This window comes from Poecile atricapillus, chromosome 19, assembly GCF_030490865.1.
Source record: "Poecile atricapillus isolate bPoeAtr1 chromosome 19, bPoeAtr1.hap1, whole genome shotgun sequence".
Taxonomy (NCBI): Eukaryota; Metazoa; Chordata; class Aves; order Passeriformes; family Paridae; genus Poecile; species Poecile atricapillus.
In genome coordinates this window covers 2,129,128-2,148,068 of record NC_081267.1, presented here as the reverse complement: position 1 = coordinate 2,148,068, position 18,941 = coordinate 2,129,128, and the positions used below count along the sequence as shown (strand labels likewise).

The window sequence follows — 18,941 nt, the reverse complement described above, 5'->3', positions numbered from 1 at the left end:
GGCAGAGCTGCTCCCAGGATTATCCAGTGTGGTTCCAGTTGCTTCCATTTACCTGCACTGTGGTTTCACTGTCTCCCAGTCTATCCCAGTTGCTCCTAGTCACTCCTCAGGTGCTTCCAAGATGTTCCCAGTTGCTCCCAGCCACTCCCAGTCACCCTGGGTGCAGTCCCAGTTGCTGCCAGTATGGTCCCAGTCCTTCCACACATGGCCCAGCTGCTCCTACTGTGATCCCAGTAGGATTCTAGTTGCCCTCAGCATGGTTCCAGTCACTCCCTGTTCCTCTCTGTGTGATCCCAGTTGCACCCAGTTGCCCCCAGTATAGTTCCAGTCCCTCCCCAGATGATCCCAGCCCCTCCCAGCATGGTCTCAGTGATGCCCAGTTGCCCCCAATGTAGACCCAGTCACTCCCATTCACTCCCAGTTGTCCCCAGCATGGTTCCCGTTGTTCCCAGCGTGATTTCAATTTCCCCAGTATGGTCACTGTCACTCCCAGTATATCCCAGCTGCCCTCAGCATGCTTGTGCTCATTCCCAGTCATTCCCAGTTACCCCAGTAAGGTTCCAGTTACCCCAGTACAAACCAGTCCCTGCCAGTGCTGCCACTCCTGGGATCCCCCAGCCCTCTCTGTGTTCCCCCCTCCCGCATCTCCCCAGAGCAGCCCCAAGGGCTGGCAGTCCCCAGCCAGGGTCCCCAGCCAGCCCCAGGTTGGATCTGCAGCCCCCAATTTTCCCAGTTTCCCTCTCCTTTTCCCCGGGCCGGGTTCCCCCCGTCCCCAGCGGGTGGGAGCAGCGGAGAGCCCCACGCTGCCCATCCCGACCTGTCCCGGCTCCATCCCCGCTCCTGCCGTGGGCTGTGAGGGGTTTGGGAACGGGGCACCGAGGGTGTCACTGCTCCTGGGGGAGGAGGAGGAGGGATGGAAGAGGAGGGATGAAGAAGGAGAGAGAGAGAGAGGGGATGGGAGTAGGAGAAGGAGGTGGGATTAGGGAGGAGGAGGAGGATGGATGGAAGGGGAGGAGAGGGAGGAAGAGGAGGGACAGAGGAGGATCATGGAAAGGAGAAGGAACCAAGAGGTCAAGCACTCCCTGAATTCACAGCCCCTCACCCATGGGATCATCATCCCCCATCCCACAGGTGCCCCGGGACAGGGAGCTTGGCCCAGATATCCTGGGGGGTCCCTGGGTTGGGTTTTTTGGGGGGGGGATATTTAAGAATTAAAAACTGCAAAGCTGAGTGGAAAATGCCCCTTGTGGAGACACTGGGGGTCCCAGCATCCCAGAGTGGGGAGATGGAAATGGGGGAAACTTTTCAGATTCTTGGCACTCCCAGCAGCCTGGGGAGGGCAGGACTGAGCAGACAGGGGACCCCCAGTACAAGCGTGACTCCCAGCAGCTGGGACGGGGGGGGAGCCCCTGAACAACAAAGGAAGGGGACCAGAGATGGGGAGGCATTTTCAGGGCTGAATCTTGGTGTTTAGGTTTTTATGGAAGGCTTGTGATTTCTAGAGATGGACTTGAGCAGGAGGAACCCCCTAATCCAATGTGCTCATGAACTGTATTTTTCCCTAAACCAGGATTTCCCATTCCCAAACCTTGGCTGGATGGAGGAGGCAGCTGTGAGGAAGAGGAAGATGCCCCAGGACACCCAGGCAGGTGAGGAGGAAGTCAGTGCCCCTTTCCCCCTCTCTCCTGCTCCATCTCCCAGCCCAGCCTGGCCCCCGGCTGCAGGACAACCCCGCTGCCGACGCCGTCCTGCCGGGGACGCACTGGGGGGATCTCCTTCCCCTTCCCTCTGGCACGGAGGCAAATCCCATCCTCTCCTTGTCCTTCCTCCCCCAGACAAGGAGCTGAGGATGGAGACCAGGGAGGACAAATCCCCACGGCAGAACCTCATGGAAGAGGCTGATTTGAGCAGCTCCACAGTGCAGGAATCCAACGGGGAGGAAAAGCTTCAGAGATCCCGCAGGAGGAGGGGCTCCAAACCCATCCCAGGGTGCTCTGAGGAGGAAAGACCCACCCTGTGCCTGGACGGCAGCCAGAGATCCAGCCGGGGCTCTGAGCTGGTGGTCCGTGAGCAGGTTCAGGATGGGGAGAAGCCCTACAAGTGCTTGGAGTGTGGGAAGAGCTTCAGCCAGAGCTCATTCCTGATCCGCCACCAGATGATCCACACTGGGGAATGGGCCTACAAGTGTGGGAAATGTGGGAAGGGCTTCAGCTGCAGCTCCAAACTCATCATCCACCAGCGCATCCACACTGGGGAGAGGCCCTACGAGTGTGGTGAGTGTGGGACGAGGTTTCACATCAGCTCCCATCTCCTCAAGCACCAGCGGATTCACACGGATGAGAGGCCCTTCCGCTGCCCCGACTGTGGGGAGGGCTTCAAGCACAACTCCAACCTCATCACCCACCGGCGCATCCACACTGGGGAGAGGCCCTACGAGTGTCCCCAGTGTGGGAAGAGCTTCAGCCACAGCTCCAGCCTGATCTGCCACCAGAGGATCCACACTGGGGAACGGCCCTATGAGTGTGGGGAGTGTGGGATGACCTTCAGCCAGAGGTGCCAATTTACCATCCACCAGATGATCCACACTGGGGAGTGGCCCTACGAGTGTCCTCAGTGTGGGAAGAGGTTTCACAGCAGCTCCAATCTCCTCCTGCACCAGCGGATTCACACGGATGAGAGGCCCTTCCGCTGCCCCGACTGTGGGGAGGGCTTCAAGCGAAACTCCCACCTCATCACCCACCGGCGCATCCACACTGGGGAGAGGCCCTATGAGTTTTCCCAGTGTGGGAAGAGCTTCTCCAGGAGCTCTCACTTGACCCGACACCAACGGAGGCACCGGTAAGGGAAGCCCTGTGAGTGCCCCAAGTGCAGGAAGAGCTTCGTATGCTGCCCCAGCTCCATCCCCCATGGGAGGACCCACGTTGGGTAGAACTCTGATGACCCACGTTCCCAGTGATCTGTGTTGGGAACACACTGGGCTGGAGATCATTTTATTTTGGTTTCAATAATCTTTTTGAAGCCATAAAATAGATAGCCTTCGAGAAATAATGGGTTAAAACATAGAATATGAAGGGAACATCTGGAAGTAATAAACACAACGACAGGAGGGAAAGAGAAGGATAAAAAAAATCACCGGACTAAGCGTAATTTAAGCCGAAGCTAAAGCATGCCTAATGTCAATATGATAAGTTGGCCCTAGGAGGTTGGGAACTCGGCCAACTACACCGGGAAAGGACCAAATTTGGAAAGAAGTTCAAAAGTTTAAGGAGGAAGACTCCTCGGAGACCCTCGCCCACGATGAAGGCCGACCGGAACGACCCCCGAAAAGATCCTCAAAATAGAAGTTTCCGCCCACGCCCCGCCTACGGCACGCCCCATATGAATATGCATGGATATGATGTAATTCCAAACCTAAAACTGTATAAAAGGCACGCTTTTGCTGTAAGACTTTGGAAAACTCCCTTTAGAGATTTCCCCAACGTGCACGTTGTTAATAAAATACCTCCTGTCTATCTGACTTAAAATGCGTCTCTTAGACAGTTATTTATCGCCTTTTGGGGCAAAATTCGGCATCAGTTCTGGCGACCCAGATGGGACGAAACAGGAGACTCAGACTTTGAGGGGTTCCCTCCGAAGAGCCGGTCCGGGGCCGGGACCCTCTGGGGCCCCTGACGGATTTTTGTCAGAAGAGACTCCCCTCCCGGACCAGCGCTCTTCGGCAGAGGAAGGATTCCCTGCATCTGCTCCAATTAAGAGGTATTTTTAATTGTTTATTGGTTTTGGTTTAAAGCGCTTTACTGGGACACGGGGGTCAGACGTGACCACCGAAGGGTAAACCAGGGGACGCCCTGGTAAAAATCCCTAATTGGTACCATTTGTGTTCGATATCTCGGACATCATAGGTTTTGGTACTATTGGTGTTTGTCCCTAATTGGTACCATTTGTGTTCGATATCTCGGACATCATAGGTTTTGGTACTATTGGTGTTTGTCCCTAATTGGTACCATTTGTGTTCGATATCTCGGACATCATAGGTTTTGGTACCATTGGTGTTTGTATGTGTTTTGTGTGTTCGTTTTATGTGTTTGTTGCAAAGTTTTATAGGAGACATCTTGTCACTCTTTATGTAATAGATTGAAACGCGCATTGTGCTGTCTACGTGCCTTGAATTTGGGAAGCCGGTACTTCACAGTTTGAGGGCGACTTTTTTTTTATGACCAAACCTGGTAAAACAATTTTATTTTATAAGTGTGTGTTGTATGTGAGGGTGAGTGAGACGCAGCGTAGCTGCGAAGCGAGAGGGAGTCCTGCTCCGCATTTCCTGTTCTTCGCGAGAAGCCAGGTCGGAAACGGACGAAGCGATTGAGATTGTGTGCATGAAGTGTTAAAATATATCAGCATATCGTGGTTGCGAGAGAGGGACTGTTTCGGTTAACAGAAAACGCAGATACAGGGGATAGTCATGGGAGGTCAACAGAGTAAGGACGTAAATATGAAAACCCCCTTAGGGTGCATCCTAAAGCATTGGAAGGACCTGGGAGGGAGTCCGGGGTTGGAAGGAGGGCAGCCCATTAAAATCAGGGATTGACGAGAGGAAAAAACAACCCTCAGGGACTAGATAGTCCACAGGGGTCAGGGAGCTACATGAATGCTGACAGCCCACCCACACTGGAGGTTGAGGGGGAGGAAGGCAGTGGGTCAGAAGCAGAGAGCCGAAGGGAGGCACGTAGCATACCCGAGCTCAGTCCATATGGAGATAGCAACACCTCCAGAAATGGAGGCGTCTGTAGAATGGAAACCAGTGCACCAAGGACTGGGGATAAAAGCAATTATTTAGGGACGGGAGGCGACGTCCCTAAATTGAGATCCAGCAAGAAGAATGATAATGAGACATGCGAAAGGGAGGCAGAGAGTAACTCACAGAAACTGAACATAGTAATTCAGATAGAGGATAAGAGAAGTGGAGGGGGAGCAGAGGATGAGAGGAACCGCAGCCCGGGACAGGATAAGAGCTGGCAGATACAAAAGAGGCGACAGACGCAGGATGAGAATCGGATGGATTGTGTGATAGAGATAGGAGAGGAAAATGAAGAGCAGGAAGGGGGAAAGAAGAAAGAGAAGAGAAAGAATAGGGAAGGCATTGAGGCACAGGAAGAAAATCCCGGGGAAGGGACCAGTCACTCGTATTACACCAGATCTGTGGCACGGGGGGAAGCAAAGCAAGGGGAGAAAGGGAATCGCACGATAGCTCCTCTCCGACAAGTTATGCCAATAGTAGGGGAAAAGACTAGAGTAAAGGTGCCATTCTCGACGAGTGATTTGAACAATTGGAGGGATGAGGCAAGGAACTTCAGGAGGAATCCAGAGGGAGTAGCAAAGAGGTTTGAACTAATGGCAAAGAACTTAGATATTGATTGGGAGGATATAGAAGTGATGTTGTCAGAGTTGACAGATACGGAAAGGGAACTCGTATTGGAAACGGGGAGGCGACATGCCCAACTATTATCGGGGAGACTAGAAGATAATTTTCCCAGCAGTAAACCAGAGTGGGACCCGGGCAACGCGGAACACTATCAACGGCTAGTGCAGTATAGAGCTAGGGGAGGGTAAAAAGGAATTAGACTTTTTGATTGATACGGGAGCAACCTTTTCAGTTTTAAATCAAGAATTTGTACCTAAAAGTGATGAATTTGTGCAAGTTGTGGGAGCAACAGGCCAACCAGAAAAGGCTTACTTTTTGAAACCCATTAAATACAAAATTGGGAAGCAAATGGGAATTCATCAGTTCCTGTATTTACCAAATTCACCAAAACCCCTACTAGGGAGAGACTTATTGGAGAACTTGGGGGCCGTAATAAAGTTTAACAAAGACCAATTGGAGTTTCAAGTAAATGAAGAACAACTGATTACAGCTCTAAGCCTAACGATCAGTTGTGTAGAGCCTAAACCTGAAAGCCACAATTTCGAGCAAATCCTGAGCAAGACGTACCCATTGGTGTGGGCTACTGATATACCTGGAAAATCAAAGCAAACAGCACCGATTGTCGTTGAACTTAAAGCTGGGACAAAACCGGTGAGAAAGAAACAGTACCCTCTGAGGATAGAAGATAGGAAAGGGATTGAGCCCACAATCAGAAGGTTTATGGAACTGGGGTTATTGGTAGAATGCGAATCAGATTTTAATACACCAATCCTGCCAGTCAAGAAACCTAATGGAACCTATAGGTTAGTCCAGGATCTGAGAGCAGTAAATGAAATAACTAAGGCATTGCATCCGGTAGTTGCTAACCCATACACGCTTTTGACCAGACTGAAGGAGAATTTGGCCTGGTTCACCGTATTAGATTTAAAAGACGCGTTCTTTTGCCTCCCCTTAGCTCTCGAGAGTCAAAAGATTTTTGCCTTTGAGTGGGAATCTGTAGATAGTGGAAGAAAGACCCAACTCACCTGGACAGTGTTGCCCCAAGGGTGGTGCAATTCCCCTACGATTTTTGGGAATCAGTTAGCCAAGGAACTAGAACAGTGGGAAAGGCCGCTGGGAGATGGCACCCTTCTGCAGTACGTAGACGACCTCCTAATAGCAACAGCGACAGAGGAAGAATGCATTGAATGGACCATTTCCTTGCTGAATTTCCTGGGTTTAAATGGATATCGAGTCTCTCGACAGAAAGCACAGCTGGTACAGACACAAGTGGTGTACCTGGGATACGAAGTCTCCAGAGGACAGCGATCCCTGGGAGCAGCTAGGAAAGAGGCCATCTGCCAGATGCCCAAACCAGAGACGGTGAGAGATCTGCGCGCCTTTTTGGGGATGACAGGTTGGTGTCGGTTATGGATCTACCAGTACGGGATACTCGCTAAACCACTGTATGATTTGTTGAAGGAGGCTAAGAGCATCCTAGTTTGGACTCCCGAGGCAGAAGAAGCCTTCAAGAAGCTGAAGATGGAACTAATGAGAGCACCAGCCTTAGGTCTCCCAGACGTATCAAAACCATTCTGGCTGTTCTCCCACGAACGACAAGGGATGGCCTTAGGAGTCCTAGCACAGCAGCTGGGACCGCACAAGAGAGCTGTGGCCTACTTCTCTAAGCGATTGGATGAAGTAAGCAAAGGATGGCCAGGCTGTCTGAGGGCAGTGGCCGCAGTGATAATTAACATAGAAGAGGCCAGGAAGCTCACGCTGGGCCAAAAGGTGACTGTACTAGTATCCCACACCGTGTCAGCTGTGCTGGAACAGAAAGGCAACCATTGGTTGTCGCCTTCCAGATTCCTAAAATACCAGGCCGTTCTGGCTGAATCAGACGATGTAACCATTCAGGTAACTAACATTGTGAACCCAGCTTCATTTCTAGAAGGAAGAGCCCCGGCAGAACCCATCGAACACGACTGCCTGGAAACAATTGAAGCTGTCTATTCCAGTCGCCCGGACCTCAAAGAAGAGCCGTTCGAAGATGCGGACAACTGGTTCTCAGATGGCAGCAGCTTCGTGAAGCAAGGAGTAAGAATGGCTGGTTATGCGGTCACTACTACAGAAAGGGTAATTGAGTCGAACCCCTTACCCACAGGAACTTCAGCCCAGAAGGCAGAACTGATAGCTCTGACTCGAGCTCTGGAATTGGCAGAGAATATGCAAATCAATATATGGACAGACTCTAAATATGCCTTTTCTGTTGTACATGCTCATGGGGCCATCTGGAAAGAAAGAGGACTGTTGACTACACAAGGAAAAACAGTCAAACATGCAGAGGAGGTTCTGCAATTGCTAGAGGCGGTCCAACTCCCAGCTCAAGTGGCCATAATGCATTGTAAGGGACATCTGAAAGGCAATACTATTCCAGAAATAGGAAATAGAAAGGCAGATACAGAGGCCAAATTGGCTGCCACAAAGTCTAGGGAAGTGGGAATAACGGCCCTAATACCAGGAGACCTGGATATCAGTATCAAGCCAGATTACCAGGAATCAGACCATAAATGGATTCAAAGAAATAAGGGCAAAATATTAGAAAATGGTTGGGGTCAATTGGAAACAGGACAGTTAGTAGTACCAGGAAATGTGATGTGGCAGTTTGTAAAAGCAGAACATGAGAAGGCCCATTGGGGTTTGGATCCGCTTTACCAATATTTGCAAACCAGGATAGCAGGACCGAAATTATTTACTACTATAAAGCACGTAACATCCCAGTGCGAACGGTGCCTGAGAAATAACCCGAATACGGGAACCAAGATACACCAAGGAGCCATAAGTCGAGGTAAATTCCCAGGTGAAGTATGGCAAATTGATTTTTCTGAGCTCCCAAGAAAAGGGGGGCTCCGATATTTGTTGGTATTAACTGATACATTTTCTGGGTGGCCTGAAGCATTCCCTTGCAGGACAAACAAGGAAAGAGAAGTGACCAAAATACTGTTGAGTGAAATCATTCCGCGGTTTGGGGTACCGAAGAGTATTTCCTCGGATAGGGGTACACACTTCTGTGCGAAAGTGGTGAGAGCAATAAGCAAAGCATTACAAATCAAATGGCAATTACATACACCTTATCATCCACAGGCCAGTGGACAAGTAGAAAAAATGAATCATCTTATTAAGCAGCAAATTGCCAAAATATGCCAAGAGACTAATTTGCAATGGTATCAAGCCTTGCCTATTGCTCTGCTGAGGCTGAGAGTCAAACCAAGGTCAAAAGAGAAGCTAAGCCCATTCGAAATCCTGTATGGTAGACCTTATGCTATGCAAGTTGTAAACGGGGATGCCATAGGCCAAATCGGTAACCAGTACATTTATGATTATGTAATTACAGTAGGGAAACAATTGGATAAGAATGCTACCGTGGTAATAGAGCACCAACCTAAACAACCTGATTGTAAATTGCATCCGTTTGACCCCGGTGATTGGGTGTATGTTAAGAATCTTTTAGGAAAACCCCTACAAGAGAAGTGGGAAGGACCTTTCCAAGTGCTGCTGACTACCTTCACCGCGGTCCGGATCAAGGAGCGACCTACGTGGATTCATTACTCGCGGGTCAAGAAAGCTCCAGAGAGTAAACAAGAGGAACGGACATCATGACCTTGACTTCACCTCAAGCCCTTTCAACCCTGATCATTGGACTCTCGATAAGTATAGTTCTTCCCCGAGACTCTGACCCGATAGATCCATGGTCTCACGCACACCAGTGTATCCACCCGGAATGGGGAGAGAAGGAACGTCAGGTATATTACCTCAAGAACTAAGGGAAACAATATTAAAGGACAATCATACTACACAATTCGAGAAGGACCACCAAGCCTGGTGGCAATTAGTAAATTTCACTTATGAACCTCAACAGGAACATATCGAAGCTTATGTCCTCACCATCAGTGCGGCAGAGGAAAGAGCTATTTTTCCTATCCTCACCCTAGGGACAATGCAACAAGATGTCATTGTCAAGCCAATAGATCACAATGTTTGGGCCAGTTATGATTATATCAAAAATAAGTGGCAATCGGTTAGCACAGAGGCATGTATTCCTAGAGGACAGCTAGGCTATGTTTGCGAAAACGCTGTAGTAGAGGCAGAAGATTTATGCTTAGATGCTGAAAATAGAGTGTGCACCTTTGAAGTGCTTTTGCGTAATCGAACACAGTCACAAGTTTACTATATAGGGAATGGGTGTGCTTGCGTACGGACAGCCTGTGACAATGTCACTATAGATAATTGCCAAGAGGAAACTAACAATACTAACTTTTGTGTATGCAACTTTACCAAAATAGTGGGTTGCGATTTTCATTATACTGTCCCAATAACTACTCAACAGCTAATTAACACAGATTTTAACCTGTATCGAGAAATACCAGAATTGCAAATAGGGATGGATGTCAAAATTCTCAAAGCAATGCTCGCACACCCTAAAGTAAAGGAATTGGTGCAAAGAGTGAATCAAACAACTACACGGATGGTATGGCAGGTAGAACATGATTCAGAAAGAATAAAGAATGTCCTCACCGAAGTAGAACAAGTAGGCCAGCATCATTGGTGGGATATCTTCACAGGATTTTCCCCAACAGCCACACAGGTTTTCAATTACCTGGTGCCCCCAATGATATTGGTAGTTGGAGCCTTGTTGGTTTTAACTTTTACAAATATTTTTATGTGGTGGAAGCTAAGGATCATAATGAAAAGGACCCAAATGGTTTGGGCTATGGTACGAGCGCATCAGCGCTCTTAGGATTAGACATCAGCACTCTTAGGATCAGACCTTGACGAAAGAATTCGTAAGTCATAAGAAAAGGGGGGAATGAAGCCATAAAATAGATAGCCTTCGAGAAATAATGGGTTAAAACATAGAATATGAAGGGAACATCTGGAAGTAATAAACACAACGACAGGAGGGAAAGAGAAGGATAAAAAAATCACCGGACTAAGCGTAATTTAAGCCGAAGCTAAAGCATGCCTAATGTCAATATGATAAGTTGGCCCTAGGAGGTTGGGAACTCGGCCAACTACACCGGGAAAGGACCAAATTTGGAAAGAAGTTCAAAAGTTTAAGGAGGAAGACTCCTCGGAGACCCTCGCCCACGATGAAGGCCGACCGGAACGACCCCCGAAAAGATCCTCAAAATAGAAGTTTCCGCCCACGCCCCGCCTACGGCACGCCCCATATGAATATGCATTGATATGATGTAATTCCAAACCTAAACTGTATAAAAGGCATGCTTTTGTTGTAAGACTTTGGAAAACTCCCTTTAGAGATTTCCCCAACGTGCACGTTGCTAATAAAATACCTCCTGTCTATCTGACTTAAACTGCGTCTCTTAGACAGTTATTCATCGCCTTTTGGGGCAAAATTCGGCATCAATACAGACATTGAGAAGGTTCATACCTGGTGTGGGGTCCCCATCTCCATCACCAGCAGGTTCCCCAAAACAACCCCCCCCTAAAAATGTCACTTAAAGCCGTCATGATCCCCACTCAAAAGGGGTTTGTGGGGCTGCGGCATCACAAACACCCTAAAATAAGGATTAAAAAACACCCCTGTAGTGGTGGGATCCCCCCAAAATACCTCAGAAAGATAAAAACTTCTCTTCAGAGGGGCCTGAAGACCCTGAAAGGCCCTGGAAGAGGGACAAGATCCCCTCCTCTGCTGGGGCCTCCCCGAGCCGGGAACTCTCCCGTTCCTGCACTCGGGGGAGCCCCGAACGACGGCGGCTCCTGGGCTGAGCCCCCCTCAGCCGGGGCTGCGGGGGGAACTGGGGGGGCTGGGACGGGGCTTGGGGGTCCTGGGGTGAACTGGGGGACCCTCAGTGCTCCCACCTCCCCCTGTCTCCCTGTCCCGCCCCGTTCCCATTGTTCCCCCAAACCTCCGCTGCCCCCAGCTCGGTTTGGGGGGGGACCCAGCCCTTTCCCATCGTGTCCCGGCCCGGCCCCGCTCACCCGAGGGCTCCGAACCACGCCCAGGGACAGAGGAGGGACAGAGGAGGAGGAAGAGGAGGGACAGAGGAGGAGGAAGAGGAGGAGCAGGAGGAGGAAGAGCTGGAGCAGGCAGAGGAGGCTCCACGTGCGCTCCCCGCTCTCTGGATCTGCAGCTCCTTCGGGACCATCGCCCCCCATCCCGCAGGTGCCCGGGGAGGGGGAGCTCGCCCCAAATACCCCGGGGCTCCCTGGGTTTGGGGTTTTTGGGGGGGATGTTTGGGGATGGCAGGGCTCCAGAGCCGAGCCGCAGATGCCCCTCGGGGGGACCCCGGGGGTCCCCGGGAGGTGTTTTTGGGGTGTCCCGGTGGCGGCAGAGCCCCGGCAAAGGGGCCGGGGGGATGCGGGTCCGGCATGGCCGGGAAAGGGGCTCGGGGCTCCCGGTGCCGGCAGTGGCTGCTCCCAGCATTGCCCAGTTGCTCCCCCCGTGTGGCTCCAGTTTCCTCTGTGCCCCACGGTAAGCCAAATCACTCCCAGTCATTCCCTATTAGAGTACAATTTGTCTCGATTTTATCCCATTTTTCCCCATTATTATCCCATTTTTCCCCATTTTTATCCCATTTTTCCCCATTTTTATCCCATTTTTCCCATGTTTGCTGTATTTTCTCATTTTTATCCCATTTTCATATAATTTTCCCCCATTTTTATTCTATTTTTTATTTTTTCCCCAAAACTTTCCCCATTTTTTTTTCTCCATTTCCCCCTTTTTAATCTCATTTTTCCTCTATTTTTTCTTAATTTTTCTGGGTTTTTTTTCTATTTTTTTCCTGCATTTTTACTCAATTTTTTCTTCATGTTGTCCTAATTTTTCCCAATTTTTTTCCCATTTTTAATCTATTTATTCCCCATTTCCCCATTTTACCCTCTTTTTGCTCTATTTTCCCCCAGTTTGTTCCCCATCTTCTCTCCTGTTTTCCCCATTTTCTTCAATTTTTCTCCCACTTTCACTTCATTTTTACCATTTTAATTCCCATTTTCCCTTCATTTTTCTCCCAGTTGCTCTCATTTTTTTCCCCATTTTTATCCTGGTTTTATCTCATTTTTCCATCATTTTATCCCTATCTTCTTCCATTCCTTTCTCCCATTTTTCCCAAATTTTCCACCATTTCCATCCCATTTTCCCCTATTTTTATCCCATTTTTTCCCTATTATTTTCCCATTTTGGCTCAAATTTCCCCCATTTTTGCTCCATTTCCATCCTATTTTTCCCTATTTCCCCCTAATCTTCCCCATTTAATTATTCCAAAAAATTAATATTTTGGGGGGGAAAAATAGAAGTTTTGGTGGGAAAAAAGGGTGTTTTGGGGGCAAAACTCCATGAATTTGAATCACAGCTTTCCCATTATTTTCCATGATTTTTCCATGATTTCTAGCCGGAAGGAGGAGTGGGATTCATCCAAACATTGTGGAAGCTGGAATAGGACCAGGCCATCTACCTTCCCAAAAATCTTGACCAGTTCATCCGCAATTCCACCTTTCCCCACTCCCTGTATCCCAGGTCTGGAAATTCTTCTACGACCTCCCAGGTAGGCAATTCCCAAAATTCCACGGAAAAATGGGATGGGGGAATTTCATCCTGTTTTTTTCCTGATTTTCCCCATTATTTTCCCCAAATTTTTTCTCTTTTTCTTTTTTTTTTTTCTTAATTTTCCTGATTTTTCCCTCATTTTTTCCCTTATTTTTTCTTTGTTTTTCCCCCATTTTTTTCCTGATTTTTTTTCCTGATTTTTCCCTTTTCTTTTCCCAAAATTTTTTGTCTTTTCCCCAACTTTTTCTCAAATTTTTCCATAATTTTTCTGTTTTTTCCCATTTTTTCCTGATTTTTTCCCATTTTTTTTCCTGATTTTCCCCCATTTTTTTTCCAGGTTTTTTTCTGATTTTTTTTTCCCTGATTTCTTCCAGGTTTTATTCCCTTTTTCTTATTTTTTTCTTCATTTTTCACATTTTTTTTCACATATTTTTCAAATTTTTTTTCCTGATTTTTCCCTCTGATTTGTCCAAATACTTCCCTTTTTTTCCTATTTTTTCCTGATTTTTTCCCTGTTTGTTTCCTTGATATTTCCTAGTTTTTTCCCAATTTTTTTCCCAATTTTCCAAAGTTTTTCCCCACTTTCTTTTCCTCATTTTTTTTTCTTTTTTTCCTTGATTTTTCCCATTTTTTTCCTAGTCTTCTTCCTCTTTCTTTTCCTGATTTTTCCCTGTTTTTTCCCAATTTTTTTCCTAAATTTTTTTCTTGCTTTTCCCCCACTTTTTCCTGATTTTTCCCTCTTCTTTTCACAATTTCTTCCTGGTTATTCCCCATATTTTTTTTCACAATTTGTCCCTAATTTTTCCCTGTATTTCCTAATTTTTTTACTGATTTTTCCTGATTTTTTCCAGGTTTCTTCCCTCTCTTTTCTCGATTTTACCCAATTTTTTCTCAATATTTTTCCAGATTTTCCCCATTATTTCCTGATTTTTATTGATTTCTTTTATGATTTTTTAATGATTTTTTTAATGATTTTTTTATTTTTCTGATTTTTTTTTTTTTTAATTTTTCCCATTATTTTCTTAAACTTTTCCTTGATTTTTGTGCTTTTTCCTGTTTTAATCCCATTTTTTTTCCTGATTTTTCCCTTTTCCTTTCCCTAATCTTTCTGGTTTTCCCCAATTCTTTCCTGATTTGTTTCATTATTTTTTTCTGATTTTTCCAGATTTTTTTATCGTTTTCCTGTTTGTTTCCCTGATTTTCTTTTTTTTCCACATTTTATCTCTGATTTTTTCCAAATTATTTTCCTTATTTTTTTGCAATTTTTTCTCAAATATTTCTGTTTTTTCCTTCATTTTTCCAATATTTTTCCAATATTTTTTCCTGATTTTTCCCAGGGTCTTTTTGGCTTTTTTTCCCTGATATTTTCCCTGGTTTCTCACAATTTTTTTCATGTATTTCCCATTTTTTCCTGATTCTTCTCTCTTCCTATCCCAAATTTTTTCTAGCTTTTTCCCAATTTCTTCTCAAATTTCCCTAGTTTTTACCTGATTTTTCCTGGTTTTTTTCCTATTACTTTCCAGATTTTATTCCTCTTTCTTTTCTGGATTTTCCCGAATTTTTCCAAGTTCTTTCCCAGTTTTTTTCCTGATTTGCCCAATATTCTTTCCAATTTTCCCTGGTTTTTCATGATTTTTCCTTCTTTTCCTATTTTTTCCTGATTTTTCCACATTTTTTCTGATTTTCCCCAATTTTTTTCAAATTTTCCCATTTTTCCCAAATTTTTCCCAATTTTTTCCTGATTTTTCCCAAATTTTTTTGGATTTGACCCTGATATTTTTGTAGTTTTTCCCTGAATTTTCCCTTCCATTTTCCTTGAATTTATCCTGGGGTTTTTTTCCATTTTTTCTCCAATTTTCCAGTTTCCTTCACACTCCCAGTCTCATCCCAGTCACAGTCTAATCCCAGTAACTCCCAGTCTGATCCCAGTCGCTTACAGTCTAATTCCAGTCACTCCCAGTATGAGGCCAGTGGCCCCCAGTTGCTCCCTGTCAGTTCCAGTATGACCCCAGTAACCTCCAGTGTGATCCCTGGGACTCCCTGTCTCTCCCAGTATATCCCAGTCAGCCCCAGCACGCTCCCAGTCATTCCCAGCTCCTCCCAGTTGCTTTCAGCATGATTCCAGTTGTTCCCAGCCACTCCCAGTCAATCCCAGTATGATTCCAGTCACCCTCAGTGGGATCCCAGTCTCAGCCAGCATGGACCCAGCTGCTCCCAGTATGATCCCAGTATGATGTCAGTACACAGCCAGTGCAATCCCAGCCACTGCCAGGATGATCCCAGTACAAACCAGTCCCTGCCAGTGCTGCCACTCCTGGGATCCCCCAGCCCTCTCTGTGTTCCCCCCTCCCGCATCTCCCCAGAGCAGCCCCAAGGGCTGGCAGTCCCCAGCCAGGGTCCCCAGCCAGCCCCAGGTTGGATCTGCAGCCCCCAATTTTCCCAGTTTCCCTCTCCTTTTCCCCGGGCCGGGTTCCCCCCGTCCCCAGCGGGTGGGAGCAGCGGAGAGCCCCGCGCTGCCCATCCCGACCTGTCCCGGCTCCATCCCCGCTCCTGCCGTGGGCTGTGAGGGGTTTGGGAACGGGGCACCGAGGGTGTCACTGCTCCTGGGGGAGGAGGAGGAGGGATGGAAGAGGAGGGATGAAGAAGGAGAGAGAGAAGGGACAGGAGTAGGAGAAGGAGGTGGGGTTAGGGAGGAAGCGGAGGAGGAAGGATGGAAGGGAAGGAGAGGGAGGAAGAGGAGGGACAAATGAGGATCAGGGAAGGGAGAAGGAACCACGAGGTCAAGCACTCCCTGAATTCACAGCCCCTCACCTATGGGATCATCATCCCCCATCCCACAGGTGACCGGGGAGGGGGAGCTCAGCCCGGATATCCTCATGCATCCCTGGATTGGGTTTTTTTGGGGGGGATGTTTGGAGAATGAAGAACTCCAAACCTGAGCAGCAAATGCCCTTTGGGGGGACCGTGGGGAGTCCCAGCATCCCTTATTGAGGAGATGGAAAAGGGGAGAACTTTTCAGATTCCTGACACTCCCAGCAGCCTGAGGAGGCCAGAGATCGAGTAGCCAGGGGACCCCCCGTACAAGTGTGACCGTGAGCAGCTGGAACAGGGGGGAACCCCTGAACATCAAAGGGGAGAGAGCAGAGATGGGGAACTCCTGGGAGACATTTTCATGGCTGAATCTTGGTGTTTGGGAGGTTTTTATGGATGGCTGGTGACTTCTAGAGATGGACTTGGGCAGAACAAACCCCCTAACCCAATGTGCTTGTGAATTGTATTTTTCCCCAAACCAGGATTTCCCATTCCCAAATCTTGGCCAGATGGAGAAGGAGGCTGTGAGGAAGAGGAAGATGCCCCAGGACACCCAGGCAGGTGAGGAGGAAGTCAGTGCCCCTTTCCCCCTCTCTCCTGCTCCATCTCCCAGCCCAGCCTGGCCCCCGGCTGCAGGACAACCCCGCTGCCGACGCCGTCCTGCCGGGGACGCACTGGGGGGATCTCCTTCCCCTTCCCTCTGGCACGGAGGCAAATCCCATCCTCTCCTTGTCCTTCCTCCCCCAGACAAGGAGCTGAGGATGGAGACCAGGGAGGACAAATCCCCACAGCAGAACCTCATGGAAGAGGCCATTTTGAGCAGCTCCACAGTGCAGGAATCCAATGGGGAGAAAAATCCCCGGAGATCCCGCAGGAGGAGGGGCTCCAAACCCATCCCAGGGTGCTCTGAGGAGGAAAGACCCACCCTGTGCCGGGAAGGCGGCCGGAGATCCAGCCAGGGCTCTGAGCAGGTGGTGCATGAGCAGCTTCAAGATGGGGAGAAGCCCTACAAGTGCTTGGAGTGTGGGAAGAGCTTCAGCCAGAGCAACAGCCTGATCTGCCACCAGATGATCCACACTGGGGAATGGCCCTACGAGTGTGGGGAATGTGGGAAGGGCTTCAGCTGCAACTCCAAACTCATCACCCACCAGCGCATCCACACTGGGGAAAGGCCCTACGAGTGTCCTGAGTGTGGGAAGATGTTTCGGATCAGCTCCACTCTCCTCCAGCACCAGCGGATTCACATGGATGAGAGGCACTTCCTCTGCCCCGACTGTGGGGAGGGCTTCAAGCGAAACTCCCACCTCATCACCCACCGGCGCATCCACACTGGGGAGAGGCCCTACGAGTGTGGGGAATGTGGGAAGAGCTTCACCTGGAGCTCCAGCCTGATCCTCCACCAGAGGATCCACACCGGGGAACGTCCCTATGAGTGTGGGGAATGTGGGATGACCTTCAGCCAGAGGTCCCAGCTGACCATCCACCAGATGATCCACACAGGGGAGAGGCCCTACGAGTGTCCTGAGTGTGGGAAGAGGTTTCAGAGGAGCTCCACTCTCCTCAGGCACCAGCGGATTCACACGGATGAGAGGCCTTTCCGCTGCCCTGACTGTGGGGAGGGCTTCAAGCGAAACTCCCACCTCATGAGGCACCGGCGCATCCACACTGGGGAGAGGCCCTACGAGTGTCCCCAGTGTGGGAAGAGCTTCTCCAGGAGCTCTCACTTGACCCAACACCAACAGAGGCACCGGTAAGGGAAGCCCTGTGAGTGCCCCAAGTGCAGGAAGAGCTTCGTGCGCTGCCCCAGCTCCATCCCCCATCAGAGGACCCACGTTGGGCAGAGCTCTGATGACCCACGTTCCCAGTGATCTGTGTTGGGAACACACTGGGCTGGAGGTCATTTTATTTTGGTTTCAATTATAATTTGGTTTTGCTTCATCTTCATCTATTTAAAACAGAGAAATAACAGAGTGGTAAAAATCAACAAATTCATCAAAGGCATCTAGAGCCTCACATTTTACTAGTGCTTCAAGGGAATCTGGGAGATACTTGGGAGGATTTGGGGGTTGTGGGGTTATTTGGTGTAATTGTCTCAATTTCTTGGCACTCAAAGAGACGAGAGGCTTCTATCTGTCTCCTCAAAACCACTCTATGCCACTGAATCCTACTCAGTCCCTCTCCAAAATTATTTAGTTTCACAGCCCTTCAGGGTGTGTTGCCTTAAGTTTTAGCTTTCATATTTTTCATATTCTGTGCTGCCTACGTTTGTAGTTTTGAACTCTATATTAAGTATTAGTGAGCTCTCTTCACAGAGTAGGTAGACAAAACAATTCCTTTTCTAGCTTGATACCAAGGACAATTGTTACAAGTTCCAGGCCCAAAAGCATGAAGAAGGGTGGACTGAAGAAAGAAAACAAGAAGGATGGGACTTCATCATCTGAAGCTGTAATTGGACAATGAACCCCAATATGCAGATTAACCTAAACTTCTAAAAATGTGGGACTTTGTGATGAGTTGTCCATTTTTGTGACCACTTTTGCTCCATCTTGGGTGTAGCCCTGGCCAGGCTCTTGTACTGCCCAAGGTGTATCTGTAACATGCTGGTCCTGGGTGGAGAGACAAAATCCACGATTCATGGTCCAGTTGCTCATCAGACAAAACAGTCTCGTTTATTACTCAGAAGTCATTTAAGTACTCAATTCAAATTTCCCAGGCTAGACAGCCATTGGCTGATACTTCCCTCCCTGCCCTGCATCCTGGCCAGTGCTGTGCAGTGGTTCAGACATGAATTAGGCTGGCTAAATTAGATTTGTGTTATGGCTAAAGTAGATTTACTGCTAAATTAGATTTGTCTTATGTCTAGATTTACTTTGTCCAGTCCTGACCAACTGTACTATGACCATACTGTGACTATTTACCCTTTTTGGTTAAATTAAAAAATATAAAATGCTCTCTGTTACCCTATCTGCAGGGGCCCTTTGCAGACATGATAACAGGGACACCATGGGTTTAATTTGAAAGAAGTTTCTAGTTAACTTTACACAATTAATTCTCTTCAGCAAGCAATATGCTTTGTGTACTAAATTGAGTTTGCAACACTCCCTTCCAGGAGCTGGCAGACAGGACCACAATCCTTTAAGCTAACAAGCCACAGGTTAACTA

General features: G+C 48.2%; 1 pseudogene; it reads left to right on the top strand.

The window, feature by feature from the left end:
• Window positions 1–18,941, top strand: part of LOC131586321 (zinc finger protein 208-like) — a 539,124-nt pseudogene that overhangs the window by 302,413 nt on the left and 217,770 nt on the right.